This window comes from Peromyscus eremicus, chromosome 23, assembly GCF_949786415.1.
Source record: "Peromyscus eremicus chromosome 23, PerEre_H2_v1, whole genome shotgun sequence".
Taxonomy (NCBI): domain Eukaryota; kingdom Metazoa; phylum Chordata; class Mammalia; order Rodentia; family Cricetidae; genus Peromyscus; species Peromyscus eremicus.
Window position 1 is genome coordinate 27,964,687 of NC_081438.1, and position 13,277 is coordinate 27,977,963.

Sequence of the window (13,277 nt, forward strand, 5' to 3'; positions counted from 1 at the left end):
GCCAGTATTAGCTTATCCTGGATCTGGGTGTTGCTTGCCAGTAAACCTGTCACAGAAGCTGTGTCTAGGCCCCTAAGCCTGTCGTGGCTGCTGTGTGGTCAAGCTATTTTGGGGCCCCTCCACACATTCACAATTTAAAAACAAATTAAAACATACCAAAGCCAAACAAAACAAAACACAGTGACTTAAGAATTTTTTTCATGAAAAAAAAATTTTTTTTTGAGACAGGGTTTCTCTGTGTAACCTTGGTTGTCCTGGAAATCTCTCTGTAGACCAGGCTGGCCTCCTTGAACTTACAGAGATCTTCCTGCCCCTGCCTCGCGAGTGCTGGGATTAAAGGCATGCACTACCACTGCTTGGCGGAAAAAAACTTAATTTTTTCTTTACTTTTTTTTTAATTTTATATGTATGGGTGTTTTGCCTGCATGTTTATCTCTGCACCACTTGCATGCCTGGTGCCCACAGAGACCAGAAGAGGTGGTCCGATCTTCTGGAACTGAAGTTACAGACCGTTGTGAGTTGCAAGGTGGGTACTAGAAATTCAATCCGGGTCAGTGCTTTTAACCACTGAGCCAGCTCTCCAGCCTTTATTTAACAGAGTTTGAATAGAATTTAAGAATGCTTTATTCAGCCAGGTGGTGGTAGCACACACCTTTGATCCCAGCACTCTAGGGAGGGATCTAGGAGGCAGATCTAAGTGGGTCTCTGTGAGTTCGAGGCCAGGCTGGACTACAGAGTGAGATCCAGGACAGGCACCAAAACTACACAGAGGAATCATGTTTTTTAAAAAAAAAAAAAAAAAAAAAAAAAAAAAAATGCTTTATTCTTCACCAAATACCCTCGGGGGAAAGTTGGGTCATTTTACATGTCTCACCTTGTACACAGAAACACCTCATGAGGGGACAGGTAAGTGATTAATCAGTTGATTCCATGGTCAGCTGGTCCCCCAAGCCTTAAGAGGAGACAATGACCCTGGGGTTCTGCTGTTCTTTTGTTCTCCCGCCGCAAGGGGGAGTCAAGGCTCTGCAACTGTGGTGCCCAGATGGAGGCCCGCTAGGCAACCATCTCTATGGTCCCGCTCTCTAGGCCCCTCCTCTCCGGCTCTTCGCCTGCCTCTATGGTTCTTCCTGTCATTAGTCGGGAGGGGGCGCTGCGCGCAGGCGCGAGGTGGACGCCGTGGCGAGGCCGGAAGGAACGCAGTAGCGGCCTCGGCGGCGGCTGTTTCGGGGACGAACCTTTTCAAGCGGCTTCTTCAGGTGACTGGAGACCGAACTCCGGGCGCCGAGGCGCGCTCGCGGAGCTGGGATAGTTGCGTGGCGAGTACGTGCGCGCGCGCGGGCGCGCGGGCTCCCGGGGCCTCGGGTCGAGTGAGGAGAGTGGCCTCCCGCCAGGGCGCCGCTGGGGTGGGGGCGGGGGTTGAAGGGACGCGCTCGCACGCCCCGGGGGCCTGGGGGACGGCGCAGGGTGTGTCGGGAGGGGAGCGACGAGGCGACCGCTGGCCAGACGGCTCTTCTCCCGCCACTTGAGGAAGTTTCTCAGGCCGGCCTGCTGCGCGGAGGGCGACGAGCCGCTGAGAGACCGTTCGCTGGTGGCTCTGGCTTTGGTGGCCGCACTCTCCACCGCGGCCTGGTAAAGCGGAAGAGGCGGAGGACTTTGAACTCCAGCCGGAGCTAGTTTGGGCCCCTTCGATTCCGAGTTGATGCCTGTCAGCCCAGCCAGCGCTCCGGAGCGAGAGGACACACGGCCCTGGTGCTGCACGGTGAGAGCGAGCGCTCCCGTAGCGCGTGGCACGCTGGGCGAGCGGCCAGATCCACGCTCGAGTGGACGAGGCGGCCCCTTGTGATTTCAAACTCCCTGCCTGTCCAAAGGGTGCCGTGACCTGGGGCCCTCTCCTCCATTGTGTTAAGTGTCTTGGTAGCCGTTTCCCCGCTGGGGTTTGGTTTCTTTCTTTTTTTTATTTTCTTTGAAGAGTCTCACTGCATAACCGAGGCTAGCCGGGAACTCATAGAAATTATTCATACCTCTGCCTTGGGAGTGATGGGATTAAAGGTGTAGGCCACCAAGTCCATTATTATTATTATTATTATTATTATTATTATTATTATTAGGCCACCAAGTCCATTATTATTATTATTATTACTATTACTACTACTACTACTATCTTTTTCTTTTCCTCTCTTTGGTTTTTCGAGACAGGGTTTCTCTGTGTAGTTTTGGTGCCTGATCTCACTCTGTAGACCAGGCTGGCCTCGAGCTCACAGAGATCCTGGCTCTGCCTCCCAAGTGCCGGGATTAAAGGCGTGCACCACCATGCCTGGCAGGGAACAGTTTTATTTATTTATTTATTTATTTATTTATTTATTTATTTATTTATTTATTTATTTATTTATTTATTTATGAGATAGGGTCTTTCTGTAGCCCTTGTTGGACTGGAACTCAGATATCTGGTTGCCCCTGAGCATGAGTGCCACACATATACCCCTTGATGGGTTTTTTTTTTGTTTGTTTTGGTTGGTTTGCTTGGGTGAGACTAATGATTTTATTGGGCTTGCTTACTGAGCAAGGGTGAAGAATTATGCATAGGAGCCTGGGAACCCCCAAACATCTGCATCAGGGTAAAGTTTCACCCCCATCGCGGATGGTGACCTTTTGAAAGCTGCATCTTCTTGATATTTTAACATATTCCGAGAAGGGGCTTATGACTGTCCTTGCTAGGAGGAAGGGAGGAACATTTGTTTTGTTTTAGACAGGGTTTCTGTGTAGCCCTAGCTGTCCAGGAACTTGCTTTGTAGACCAGGCTAGCCTAGAACTCACAGAGATCTGCCTGTCTCTGCCTTCCAAGTGCTGGGATTAAAGGCGTGCACCACCATGCCTGGCAGGGAACAGTATTTTTTTTTTCCCCCAGAGCTGAGGGCCGAACCCAGGGCCTTTCGCTTGCTAGGCAAGCGTTCTACCACTGAGCTAAATCTCCAACCCCAAGGGAACAGTATTTTTATGACCTCATCTCAGTTTAGATAGTTTATCCAAATTAAGAAATAACCAAGCTTTGCATTCTGTTTGAATCCAAATTAACAGCCTAGGGTGTAGAAAAGGGTGATGAACTTCATGAAATGGCGGAGGATCTTGAGCCTGGATTTTGGACACCCCCTTGAACCTGTTGGATTAGGGACTTGAGATTTTTCATCTAAAAAGGGCAAGAGCAGCTAATAAGATCTTGAAGAGAAATCTAATAAAGTTGTAGCTCAGGGAGATTGGAAGTTTATGAAATCTGGTGAGAGAGTCTTTACTAACTACAGTGTGAACTACTGCTTCCTATGTTTACTGTATTCTAGTGTAGCTAGAGTTTTCCTGCCTGGCCCACAGTCAGGGCAAATCTCTCTCACCTGCCAGTCCCACAGCCACTCAGACCCGACCAAATAAACGCAGAGACTTATTGGTTACAAACTGTATGGCCGTGGCAGGCTTCTTGCTAACTGTTCTTACATCTTAAATTAATCCATTTCTATAAATCTATTCCTTGCCACGTGGCTCGTGGCTTACTGGCATCTTCACATGCTGTTTCTCATTGTGGCAGCTGGCAGTGTCTCTGACTCAGCCTTCTACTTCCCAGCTTTATTCTCCTCCTTGTCCCGCCTATACTTCCTGCCTGGCCACTGGCCAATCAGTGATTTATTTATTGACCAATCAGCAACACACTTGACATACAGACCATCCCACAGCACTAGACCTTTCCAGACATAATGAATTCTCATATTTTCATCACTTCGACCTGTACAAAACTTTTTTTTTTTGGATTTGTTGAGACAGGGTTTCTCTGTGTATCCCTGGTTGTCCTGGAACTCACTCTGTAGACCAGGCTGGCCTGCCTCTGCCTCCTGAGTGCTAGGATTAAAGGCATGTGCCTTTAGTATGTATATGGGCACTTACGCTTAATGATCTGTGGTGATATATTGTGTACCCTAGTAAACTTATCTGGGGATCAGAAGATAGAGCCAGCCACTAGATTATACATAAGAGGCCAGACAGTGGTGGCACACACCCTTAATCCTATCACTTGGGAGGCAGAGATCCCTCTAGATCTCTGTGAGTTCAAGGCCACACTGGGAACAGAGTCAGGCAGTGGTGGCACATGCCTTTATTCCCAGCACTTGAGATCTCATGCTTTTGCTTAGAAAGCACACAAGCCCTTAATCCCAAAAGTAACATGGCTGGGTGGAGAGTGTGAGGAGACAGGAACTAAGCAGCAGTTCAACTGAGAGCCTCAAGGGTGAGGACTCAGAGGCTTTCAGTCTTAGGATTCCTAGCAACAGAATCAGCTGAGGAGTTGGCAAGGTGAGGTTAGCTGTGGCTTGTTCTGTTTCTCTGATCTTTCAGCTTTCACCCAATATCTGGCTCTGGGTTTTGTTTTTTGCTTTTTATTAATAAGACTTTTTAAAATTTGTATTACAATGGTCAGAGGACAACTTTTGGAAATCAGTTCTCTTCCACCATATAGGTTCCAGGCATTCAACTCAGGCTGTCAGATTTAGCAAGTAACCTTAACCTGTTGTGCTAACTCACCAGTCTTATCTGTACAAAACTTGATGCTAAGTGCTACATATATAACTAAACATTTTTCATATCACTCTTCTTAATCCTGTCAATGAGGTAGTTTCTCCAGGACTCTGTGTGTGTGTGTGTGAAGGGAGTTACTGAAAAATAGTGATACAAAGGGAATAAGGTTCAGAGCTGAATCTGGAACTCATTTGATTGTACAGTTCTTGCCTCTAGTTATCCTGCTGTACCTTGTTAATGCTATTCAAAAATGTGCTTTTAGACCAGCTTCTTGGTGCCTGGCAATTGTCCTTGTCCCCAGGCTTTGGATGTATTGAATAAGATGGTCTTGTGCATTTGGAACTTAAGTTCCAGCAGAAGAGGTTAACATTAAGTATAGTTTCCTAAATCGTTGAAGTTACTCTGTAGTAGTTAAGAAATTGAGGGATGTTTTTTGAATGAACATGGGGCAGGGACACTTAAAGCATAGTCAGGAAAGGTTTTTCTCTGAGGAAGTAGAGAATTGAGGGATAAACAGAGGTAATTTGGCCAAAGAGGCAATATCACAAAGAGCCTGAGAAAGAAAGTTTGGTAAGATCAAGGAACCAAGTCATTGTTGCTAGAGAATGGGGAAAAAACCTGATCAGGTGACACTAATTGGGTAAGCAGATGCTTGATGAAACATGTTTTGTATACTGTGGTAAGAAGTTGGGTTCTGAGCCGGGCAGTGGTGGCGCACGCCTTTAATCCCAGCACTCGGGAGGCAGAGGCAGGCAGATCTCTGTGAGTTTGAGGCCAGCCTGGTCTACAGAGTGAGTTCCAGGAAAGGCGCAAAGCTACACAGAGAAACCTTGTCTCAAAAAACAAAAACAAAAAAGTTGGGTTCTGTCATGGTGACACTGTAATTTGAAAAACAGCCGGGAAAAAAAAAAAAAAAGAAAAGAAAAGAAAAACAGCCGGGTGTGATAGTACATGCCTTTAATCCCAACAGAAGCCAGTGCAGTCTACATAGCGATTTCCAGGTCAGCCAGAGCTTAGTGAGACCCAGTCTAGAAAAGAAAACAAAAACAAACCCTCAGTGTAGAGCCTAGAAGTCAATACTTCAGAAAAAAGCCAGAAGCAACGTGTTATAAGCTCCTAGACAGTTGGTTTGTAAGATCTTTGAAGACTAGGGCTGTAGCTCAGGAGTATGGTACTTAGCACCTGCCAGGCCCTGGGTTCAGTTCCTATCACTGTGCCCCATCACCAAAAGCAAATTGAAAATGTGAGTGACGGTGTGTTTACTTATACCTGCCCTCATTTCAGAATCAGTTTTCTAACAGTTGAGAAAAATCTTAACATTTTATGTTAATTTTTTCTAAAACATTTTTTTGTAATGTAGGCTGGCCTCAAACTCACTATGTAACTCAGGATGATTTTGAACTGTCCATTCTACCTTTTCTGAGTGCTGGAATCTAAGGTCTACACCACCATTCCAGGTTTATGTGGTACTCATGAACTCTGCTTCCTGGATGTTTGGCAGCACTGTGAGCCACACCCCCAGCCCTTAGGGTTAAAATCTTTAACTAACTTTCATGGGCTGGAAAGAATTTCTCAGCTATTAAAGAGCTGCTCTTGCAGAGGATCTGAATTTGGTTCCCAGCACCCATGTGGGGGCTCATAAACACCTGTAACTCAAGTTTCAGTGCCTCCTTTTGGCCTCTGTTAGGCACTGAGCACACACATAGTGCACATACATACATTTGTGTGCTTAAAATTAAAAAAACTTAAAAAATGTTTCTAACTGACCAGAGGATTGTGAATTTAATTTTTGGTGTGAGTCCTAGAATAGAAAAAAGAAAACTACTGATAATAGGACTTATAGATTCCTTATTATCTGCACACTTAATATTTGTAAACATGGATGTTATACCTTATTTCATTTTCTGTATATTAAAATTAACACACTAAATTTTCTTATTCTGAACTCATCTTGTTTGTTAATAGCTTCGCCATTCTTCAGCCACCTGATCTCACTCACCATCTAGGTCAACTTGGACTCCTTTCTTTCTCTTACCCTCATAGCCAGTTATATTCAAAATCCCACCAAATCTAATTCTGTACTCAGTATCTTGTGTCCCCTCCCCTTATATGCCATTGTCACTAATTTAGGCTTGATGGGCTCTTGTTTGCTGGATTTCCTGGCACAAAATGCCCCTGCTTTGCCCATTGCAACAAAGCTGATTTTCCTCATGAAGCTCTCACTGTTCTGTTTCCCACTGGCTGGAAAACATAAGTTGAACTCCAGTTCAGCCTTCCATCAACACCACAAACTACTTCAAATCATACTGGCTTAATGTAACCATTTAATCTGTTGACAGGAGTGTGTGTGTGTGTGTGTGTGTGTGTGTGTGTGTGTGTGTGTGTGTGTATTTTGAGTCTGGGTCTTGATATGTAGACCAGGCTGAAGTTAGTGTGATCCTCTTTCCTCTACATCTGGAGTGCTAGAATTCTAGAGAAGCACCACCATACCCAGCTTATTTTACAGTTATATGAATGTGGAGATAGAAGAGGACTCACCTGGTGCATGTTGACAGCCAAGATGACTATGGTGGGAAGAGCTACTTACTTCTAAGATTGTTTTTTCACTCAAAAGCCTTGTCAAGATAGAGACTGCTAGAAGGCTTGGGTTTACTGTCTCTGTAGTACCATGTGACTCCAGCTGACCATGCAGACTTCTTATCTGGAGAATTAGGCTCCCAGAACTGTTGACCAAAGTGAATATGCTCTTAAAGGCTAAGCTTGATTCTGACACAGCACTTGGTGTTGTTTAAAGTGGCTGACTTTGCTAAACTGTCCCTGTCTACTTGTCCTCCCCTGATTAGGATAATTTCTGTGTGTATGTGTGCATATAGAGACCAGAAATCAACTTCCTCAGGAGCTGTTCACATTATTCTCTCTGGACAGGAACATGTCAAATAGCCTACACTGTCCAGCCAGTGAGCTACACAGATCTACCACCCTAGCACTGGAATTTCAAGTTTGGGCCACCATATTTGGCAACTTGATACTTGGGGATCACAACTGGGTTCTCAGTGCTTACATGGCAAACTGTACTAACTGCCTGTCTCCCCAGTCTCAAATGATTTATTTATTGCATGAATATCACATATGTACTTAATTTGTAAGCATGCTCTCTCTCACTGCTTCAAGTTTCTTTTAAAAAACTTGCTGTGTGGAGGGTTGGGGGTGCTTTACCAGCATGTATGTGTATGTACTGTTTGCATTCAGTGCCTACAGAAGCCAGGAAGAGGACATTGGATCCCAGGGAACTACAGTTATAGGTGGTTCTTAGCCACCACATGAGAGCTGGGAATTGAACTTCTCCTGTCCTCTGGAAGAGCAGTCAGTACCCTTAAGCACTGAGCCATCTCTCCAGCCCACATTGCTCTAAGTTCTTTAAAGCAGTATCCATGTGGGATTTTCTTTGTATATCTTCCTCATGCATCATAAAATCTTTATGCCATGCAGCAAACCCACACTAAATATTTGCTGAGTTCTTCAATACTTTTGGTTTTTCAAGACAGGGTTTCTCTGTGTAGCCCTGGCTGGCTCTGTAGACCACCTGGGTTGGGAAATAGACTCTCCCTCAAGAACTGTCTATCCATCCAAGGTCCTGCCTACCTAGTATCCTATCTGAATTATAACTGGCCCTCTCCTCCTAAAACCATTAGTGTCTTTTAATCATTTTCGAGAGTATTTGGGTTTTAATCACTTAAGACTATATCCTTAGGTATTGCTTTATCTTCCCCATTTAAAAATGCATATATCTTAAAATTTTATTGAGTTTCCCCTTCCATATTCTCTTTCTCTCTTCTTTTTTTCTTTTTTGTTTTTTTTTTTTGGTTATTTTTATTTTATTTTATTTTTTTTTTGGTTTTTTTTTTGAGAGGGTTTCTCTTTGTAACAGCCCTAGCTGTCCTGGAACTCACTCTGTAGACTAGGCAGGCCTTGAACTAATTTATTTGTTGTTGAACTTGAACCCCTAGACCTATGATTTCCCAGAGTCTTGATAAATATTTGTTAGCCTTAAATTACCATTTCCCCATATAAAGCTGTTTAGACTTTATTTCCCTACATGTCTTGTTCTTGTTAAGTACTGTATAATGAAAAGTTCAAGAATGCAGCTTGACAAGACTTGGATTCTGTTGGTTTGGCGAGGTTAACATTGTTTCCTTAGAAAGGACTGAATCTTGTCCCTAGAGTGGTTTCTCTAGTAACTAGTGGTATTAATGTCTAGAGTTAGCAGTCCATTGAAGGCTAAAAATGATGATTATCTCTTTATTGAGATTTTATTTGTTTTAGTTAGAATACTTTTATAAAGAAGCCACTTCTTATTTGGTCACCAAATGGTATAGTTTATACAGAATAAGTAAGGGAATGTCAAATTATTTGCCCTTATTTACCAATTTTTTGATTAATTTTGTATGTTTATTTCTTTGTGGGTTTGTTTGTTTTCCTAGACAAGGTCTCACTGTGCAGTTCTGGCCATCCTGGAATTCAGTATGAAGACCAGGCTGGCCTCAAACTCACAGAGATCCTCCTGCCTCTGCCTTACAAGTGCTGGGGTTAAAGACCATGGTGTTCTGATGTTTCGTTGTTGTTGGTTGGTTGGTTTTGTTTTTCGTTTGTTTGTTTGTTTGTTTTTTCTGAGTGTAGCCCTGGTTGCCCTGGAACCAGCTCTGTAGACCAGGCTGGTCTCAAACTCAGAGGTCCACCTGCCTCTGTGCTGGGATTATTGTTGTGTGCCACCACCACCCAACTTAAAGACAGGATCTAATGAGCCCAGGGTGGGCTCAAACTCACTCTGTAGTTAAGGAGACCCTTGAATCTACTGCCTTGGCCTCCCAGATGCTGGGATCACCACATTCAGCTTTTATTTGCTAGATAATATATTTACTGCTTGTCATCATTTTAACATGACCTTTAAATTATAGAAGCTAAGGAGATAGCTCAGTTGGTTAGAGTGCTGGCTGTAAAAGCATGAGTACTAAGTAAGTTTGATCCCCAACACCTCTGTCGTGGCAATCACTTTTAATGCCAGTGGTGGGGGATTGGAGACAGGTGGCTTACGGGGACTTGTTGACTAGCTAACCCAGCTGTATTGGTGAGCCCCAGTTTTTCAGTGAGAGAACCTGTCACAAAACCCAAAGATGGAAAGTCCTTGAGGAATGACACCCAGTTCACATCTGATCTCCGCCCACATGTGAGCACACATCACACAAAATTATGAACTGTCATTTATACACATTGAAGTGTTTTATGCCAAATCAATACTCACCTTTATTGAAGGTCAAGATTTTCTGTTTTAGGTCAGTGGAAACTTGTTTTCTAGTTCTGACAGCACCCAGTCTTGACACATAGTCTTTAACGTCTGAGTGGCAGGATGCTCCAGACTCATTTTGTATATCTCCTGCCTACAACCTGGAGTTCATAATTGTCCAAAATTACTTTTGGTGAGAAAATTTCAAAAATTAGAGGAAGCCCTGTTTTGTGGTTTTTCTCCATTGCCTTCAAAAAATTACTTTCTGTATTTAGTCTTAACAGTGGCTTTATATAAAAAGTTTAAAAGTTGGTCTATACATGCTGAGTTATGGCCAGAATGAAAGACTATAAGATTAGTAATAGTTCTGGTCTTGGTTGATTGTGAGCATTATAGACGTTAATACAGGGAGCATGGTTAGAAAATGCCTCACGGGCTGGAGAGATGGTTCAGCGGTTAAGAGCACTGCTTGTTCTTCCAAAGGTCCTGAGTTCAATTCCCAGCAACCACATGGTGGCTCACAACCATCTGTAATGAGATCTAGTGCCCTCTTCTGGCTTGCAAGGATATGTGCAGACAGAACACTGTATACATAATTAATAAATAAATAAATCTTTTAAAAAGAAAAGAAAATGCCTCATATACGTAACACCCTCACTTTATTTTGTCGTTATGTTGTTGCCTTCTCAAACAAAATAAAGGATCATAATTCAGCCATCTGGTAAATACCACTCCTTAGTACATCACCCTTATAATTGTATAAGATTTTAATTTCAACTTTAGAAAAAGGTTTTGTTGTGCCCAAAACTCGGGGATCCCCAAAACACCACCACAGAGACCGAATCCCGTATGTAAAAGCAAAAAAACCTTTATTTCAAGCTCTGAGCTTGGTCTCTGTCTGTCTAACAGTGGTTGAAAGCAAAGAGCCCCAAGCCCAAGTGGGGTCGGGTTTTTGTCATAGCAGACGTTGGGGTGAGGGGATTTCCTGAAGGACCTTGATTGGTTGACATTTGTCTAGGGAAATAGGTTTGTAATATCTGTAAAAGGGAAATAGGTGTATGCTAGGCTCAGGGACATCTTATTTAATCTTCCCTAATGGTTGGAATGTTTGGGATGTCAGGTTCTTCCCCTTAGATGCTGTCCCATCCCTAGGTGGTGTCAACTTATGGCTTTTCCTGTATCCAGGTGTTGCCTGCCAGTAAGCTTGTCATGGCAGCTGTGTGGTCAAGCTGTTTTGGGCCCCCCCACAGTTTTAAATTGGAGTGTTCATCTAAAGTTTAGACTTGATTTCATCATTCATTTACTGTGCTATAGATTCATTCTTTAACTCTTCATGTGTTACACTGTCTGGCATTTGGGATAAAAAATTGACTTTATTACAGTTCTGGAGGCTAGAAGTCTTGGGAAAAGGATTGCCAGTCTGGTTGGCTCTCATGAAGGCTTTCCTTTGGGATACAGACAGCTTCCATCTCTCCAGTGTCAGTGGAGTGAAAACCTAAGCTCTCTGGTTCCGCTGCTTCAGAGGGTTCGAAACCATAATTGGACTTTACCCCTTGGCCTTCTGTTACATTACCTCCCAAAGGCCCTGCCTGCAGCTCCTCTCCTAGTGAAGGATTGGAGTCAGTCCTGGAGACAGTTATTCTAGATTCCTGTCTTAATGAAGGTTTTTTGGGGAGGATGTGGGGGGTGGGTTTAAGTAGCTCTTTGAGTATCTTTGGATGGTAAACTCTGCATGTCTAAAAATAATTTAATTTTGTCCTTACTCAGAACTGTTTTAACTGATTAATTCTAGTTTCATATGAAATTTTTATAACCCTTTGAAAGTTTTTCATTATCTGCAAAATTATTCCTTCTAAAGAGCCAATTGTTTTATCTCTACAGTTTTTAATGGTTTTAATACTGGTCATTAGGACACATTTAGGTATGCTTTTATTTTTACTCATGCTAAATAGTTGTACTTTCAGTCATTAAGAAGTATCTGGCCGGGCGGTGGTGGCGCACGCCTTTAATCCCAGCACTCGGGAGGCAGAGCCAGGCGGATCTCTGTGAGTTCGAGGCCAGCCTGGGCTACCAAATGAGTCCCAGGAAAGGCGCAAAGCTACACAGAGAAACCCTGTCTCGAAAAACCAAAAAAAAAAAAAAAAAGAAGTATCTGAGTTCAAGGCAAGCCTGGTCTATAAAGTAAGTTCCATGACAGCCAGGGCTACACAGAAAACCTGTCTCGAAAACGAAAAATAAAGAAAATGAATAAAATAATCTTACCCAGGTATATGGTGGCACATGACTTTAGTCCTAGTTCTTGGGAGGCAGAGTCAGTCAGTTCTCTGTGAGTTTGAGGCTGCCTGGTCTACATAGTGAAATCCAAGCCATCACCCAGGGCTGCACAGTGAGACCATGTCTCAGAATAACAAACAGGTTGGCATCCTTAGTAGGGATAGGACTGGGAACTAAATGCAAATGGCCCTGCTGTCAAGGATGGAACTGGTCCAGAAACATTACAGCTCTACTGATACTTGTTACATTGTTCCTGGCAACCCCCAACAAGCACAAAGACAGTTCCCCGGTTCACTCGAATAAAGAAAAGCCTGAGAGAATTCAGCAGATTATTAAAAAGAGCCATTGAAGATGCTGACTGAATCATGAATAAATATTAAAAGAAATAAAAAACAAAACTCCGAGAATCTGCAGCCCTCAACCAGGCAGTCCTACAGACATTTGAAGTTCAGAAGCCTGTCTTTGGGAACTAAGCAGCAATTCTAGAATGTCCTTCGGGCCTTGTTAGCTACAAGCAAAATGTCATAGGAGAAGATGATATTAGCTCAGGTGGCCATGTTACTAGCATCTTTTATATTGGTTCTTCCATCCAGAAATGGTAGGATTTGAGGGGAATACAGTGTTTTGTCTGTCTCTCCCTTTTTCCTTCCCTCCCAATCACACTCTTTCTGTTCTTTTACTGTGAAGGCAGTTCATTTATACTGGACATCCTTATACCATTCTGAGCCACAAAGCCAATGTCACCTCAGATGACTTCTTATACAGAGGAAATCGGCAGAATCAGGCAGCTATGGATCTGAATCCCAGAGCATACACAGCTTCTCTTAGGTGCTGCCTGCTACTCAGTTTCCTCCTAGGGAAGGACTGAATGAAAAGAAAATGAAGTACTAACACGGGCATTGTACATAGAACCTTGAGAGGAAGCTACGGCGCTGTTCCCGCTCCCACTTCTAGCTTTGCTCTTCCATACTCTGCATCTTCTCTTAATAACTCGTCTGTGAGTTTGTCCTGTCCCAGCTCAGAGCTTCACCAGCCGTATTTGTACCGAGGCATGTCCTGCAATCTGCCAAATTGCTATTCCTCCTGACCCTTTCACTCCTTGCCCAGAGAATGAAGTCCTGGTCCTTGAGATTGTAAAATATATAATATGCTGGATGGAATACTCCCT

The 13,277-nt window shown here is 43.5% G+C and overlaps 1 protein-coding gene across 4 annotated transcripts in view; it reads left to right on the top strand.

Moving 5' to 3' along the window:
• The first annotated feature begins 1,126 nt into the window (after positions 1 to 1,126).
• The window catches only part of Rnf216 (ring finger protein 216), a 139,656-nt gene continuing 127,505 nt past the window's right edge, over positions 1,127 to 13,277 (top strand). The window contains exon 1 of one of the 4 annotated variants that reach the window (XM_059249822.1): positions 1,127 to 1,256. The gene's annotated coding sequence lies outside the window, so the exon portion shown is untranslated. Of the gene's footprint in view, positions 1,321 to 1,447; positions 1,760 to 13,277 lie in introns of those variants that run through there. The other 3 variants (XM_059249825.1, XM_059249824.1, XM_059249823.1) reach the window with 3 other exon arrangements.